Source organism: Orycteropus afer, unplaced genomic scaffold (assembly GCF_000298275.1).
Source record: "Orycteropus afer afer isolate SDZICR_OR568_19922 unplaced genomic scaffold, OryAfe1.0 scaffold00048, whole genome shotgun sequence".
In the NCBI taxonomy this organism is placed as follows: domain Eukaryota; kingdom Metazoa; phylum Chordata; class Mammalia; order Tubulidentata; family Orycteropodidae; genus Orycteropus; species Orycteropus afer.
Genome location: NW_006921635.1, coordinates 5,020,870 through 5,025,318, shown reverse-complemented (window position 1 = coordinate 5,025,318; position 4,449 = coordinate 5,020,870).

Genomic DNA, 4,449 nt, shown 5'->3' with positions numbered 1-4,449 from the left:
TTCCAAGGAGTGGCTGATGGGTTTGAACCGCCAGCCTTCTGGTTAGCAGTCAAGTGCCTTAGGCACTATACTACCAGAGCTCCCAGACAAAGCAATAGGACAAGAAAAATAAAAATAAGGTATCCAGATTGGGAAATAAGTAAAAGAAAAATCTCTATTCATTGATGATATGATCTTAAATATAGAAATATAAATATAGAAAATCCCAAAGAGTCCACAAGAAAAATTCTAGAGCTAATAGAGGAATTTAGCAAAGTTGCAGGGTACAAAGGCAAGAAATGAAAATCAGTTAGGTTTCAATACACCAGCAATGAGAAATCTGAAAGGGAAATTAGGGAAACAATTCCATTTACAACAGCATCTAAAAGAATAGAATACCTAGGAATAATTCTAACCAGGGATATGAAGGACATATATAATGAAAACTATAAAACATTGCTGAAAGAGATTAAAGACGACTTAAATAAAACACATGAAAAGATGTTCAGTGTCATTAGCCAGCAGAGAGATGAAAAGCAAAACCATAATGAGATACCACTTCACTCCCACTAGGATGACTAAAGTAAAAAGTACAGAAAATAACAAATGTTGGTGAGGATGTGAGGAAACTGGAACCCTTATCCAATGCTGATGGGAATATAAAATGGTACAGCCATTGTGGAAAAAACAGTGTGATGGTTTCACAAAAAACAGAAAAAGAAAGAAAACACTAAAAATAAAACTACCATATGAGCCAATAATTCCACTCCTAGGTATAGACCCAAAAGACTTGAAAGTAGAGATTCAAAAAGAGACTTGTACACGAATGTTCATTGCAGCATCATTCACAACAGTCAAAGGTGGAAACAACTGAAATGCCCATCAATAGATGAATGGATAACAAAATGTGGTCCATATATACAATGGAATACTACTCAGCCAGGAGAAGCAATGAACCCCTGATACTTGCTACAGTACGGATAGAGCTTGAAAACATTATGCTAAGCAAAATAAGCCAATCACAAAAGGACAAATATTTTAGGACCTCATTTATATAAAAAGACAAGAAAAGGAAAATGGATAGAGAGCAAAGTTTATTAGTGGCTGCCAGGAGCAGGAGATTGGTGTGTGCGGGGGGGGGGGCGGATTAACAGTAATGGGAAAATCACATTGATTAAGGATAGGGTTGCACAGCCAATTATTGTGTAAAAGCTTTGATATGTTACACACCTATAAAATGTTGAACTGAGAAAAGTTATGTGATGGATATATTTACAAGGAGCTCAGGTGGCATAATGCCTAAGGCATTTGACTACTAACCAGAAGGTTGGAGGTTCAAACCCACCAGCCACTCCACAGAAGGAAGACTGGGCAATCTACTTCTGTAAAGATTTACCACCTCAGAAACCCAAATAGGGTCACTATGAATTGGAATCAACTTGATGGCAGTCAGCTTTTTTTTTTTTTTTTTAAAATATATTTACAATTACAAAAAAAAAAAAAAAGAGTAGCTGCGGAGACTACTTATATACAGTCAAATACCTCATGGGATTTGGTTCCTTGGTTTGAAGGTTTAGGGTCATGGTTTCATAGGACATCTCAGTTAATTGGCCTAATAACATGCTCAGTGCTTCTGTTCTACCTCCATGCTTGTCACCCAGTGCCTGGGGTCTTGAAAGCTTGTACATGGACATCCAAGGCGCAACAATTGGTCTCTATTCATCTGGGACAGAAAGGAGGAGGATCAGGAGTAGGAGAAGGATGTGGAATATGCGGCTAATTGCCTCCATGAACAACTGCCTCCTTTGCAATGAGACCAGAAGAACTGGATAGTGCCCAGCTGCCACTGCTGAACATTGTGATCAAAGATTCCAGAGCAGAATCCTGATCAAAAGGTGGGAAATGCAGAATAGGATTTCAAGTCCTCATGGAATCCAGACTTTCTGGAGCCATGGAGGCTGGAGGAACCCCTGAAACAATTGTCCTGAGATAATCTTTAAACCTTAAATCTGAACATCTCCTAAAGTCTTAAAACCGAACAATACCACAGTTTAGCTTAACTAGTAAAAAAAGGTCTGCCTTGGCATTATGCTCTTTTGAGGACTATCTACATGGGATGAAATTGACAACAGCACCTCAAAAGATTAGATGGGAACCTTAGGGGGCAGTGAGTTTACATTAATGAGAGAAAAACAACTTAGAAAAGTAGAGTGAGAATGGTTGCACAACTCGAATGTATGCCCCTAAACTGCACACACGGAAATGGTTGAATTGGTGTGTTTTGTTGTGTATATTCTCAACAACAAAATCATAAAATTTAGAAGAGGAAAAAAAAAAAGTTAAACACATTCCACTTGTAGGCACAGAGCTAAGTGACTTGAAAGCAGGAACAGAGACAGATACTTGTGCACCAATTCACTGAAGCACTATACACAGCAGCCCCAAAGCAGAAAGCACCTAAATGTCCATCAACAAAGGAATGGAAAAACATAATGTGGTATATACATACAACAGAATATTGTTCTTGTTGTTATGTGCCGTTGAGTTGGACCTGACTCATAGCGACTCCTCCTTGGGTTTCCGAGGCAGTATCACTACGGAAGTAGATTGCCCAACCTTCCTTCCAAGGAGTGGCTGGTGGGTTTGAACCACCAGCCTTCTGGTTAGCAGTCAAGTGCCTTAGGCACTATGCCACCAGGGCTCCCACAATGGAATATTACTCAGCCATAAAGAGGAATAAAGTTCTGATACATGCTACAACATGGACAAACCCTGAAAACATCATACTGAGTGAAATAAGTCAGATACAGAAGGACAAACATTGTGTGATCTCACTCACAAAGCATCTAGAGTAGGCAAGTGTCTGAAAAGAAAGTTTATTAGTAGTCACCAGGGGACGGACGGAGCAGGAAAGGGAAAGTCACTGTTCAGGAACCATTGAATTTCCGTTTATGGGATGGAGAGTTTGGCAGCCAGTATCAGTGATGGCTGCACAACATGATTAATGTAATCGATGACATTAAATTATACACATAAAAATTGTTGAATGGCAAACGTGTTATATATACACACACACACACACACACACACATTATCCCAAAAAGCCACTGCCATTGAGTCAATTCCAACTCATAGAAACTCTATAGGACACAGCAGAAGCAACCCACGGGGTTTCCAAGGCTGGAAATCTCTACAAAAACAGACTGCCTCATTTTCCTCCTGTGGAGCAGTTGGTAGGTTTGAACCCCTGACTTTTTGGTGAGCAGCCAAATGCCTTAACCACTGTGTCACCAGAGCTCCTTGTACACATTTTTACAAGAAAATAAGCGTGTGGGTTTGTTGACTGACCAACGGGTCCATCCCCATGTTCTGGGCTCACTTGGCCGCACCACCACATTACTCCTCCAGGTGTACCTGTTAGGGTGGCACTTTGCAGAACACTTCACATTCCCCTGGGAGTGGGTGAGGGAAGGTTCTAAGCCAGGCCCTCATTATTCGGCCATCCCATCCCAGTCCCAGATGCTCAGCAGCCTGGCTTCTCCTTCCATGTCCCCCTGTAGGCCCCAGGTTTCCCTCCAGGCTAGCCCCCTCCTGAACTAGACTTTCTGTGGTTTCACATTTCATCTCCCCAAAGCACAGTCTTGTTCTCTGATCTGCCACTGGATGGACCAACTCTCCGGGCTAAAAATACCCCTGACATTTGGAAGGCCTGTTGGGACCTGAGCCACTCTCCTGATGGAATAAGTTTCTTTGCAAATGGAAGCAGTAACGGTGCAGCCACAGGCCTAAGGTGCCTACCACTACCAGCGTGTTGTGTCCAGGGTAGACCCAGTCACAGCTCCATCCCACCCAATGGGCCAGCCTGCCTGCCTCCCTGACTCCCCTCTCAGACCCAGGCCCCTGGACACCAGGGATCAGGATGGTTCAGGTTCCCACGCCACCTGGCATACAGCAGGTGCTGCATAAATGCTGGGTGAATGAATGTGCAGTAGTTATAAACAGGGGCTTTGGAGACAGACTGCTTGCTCTCCCACTTACTGGGTGATCTCTCTGTGCCTCTACTTCCTCAACTGTGAAATGGACATAATAAAAGGATTCAGCTCACAGGGCTGTTGTGAGGATACATGAATCCCTCCCTATATGTGTATCTTCTAGAGCAGGGTCTGGCAATGCCAACCAAATAGTGAGTTAGCTATTACTAGTCTGAGTATTATTGTCATCATCTTTATCATCACCAGGAATTTAGCTGTCCTTATCTCTTTCCTCTGTTTTCTTCTGTGGTCTATATTCTCAGGTAGGTTCTCTCCCATGGTGGCAAAATGACTTCCAGTCTTCCCAGCTTACATCCCATCCCCTTAGAAATCCCTGTCAAAAGAGAGTTTCTCCTTTCTCTGTCCAAACTTCCAAGGAAAACCCTAGTTTTCTTCAACTGGCTTTTTAAGCCCTGCTCTTCCCTGTGCCAATGTCTGG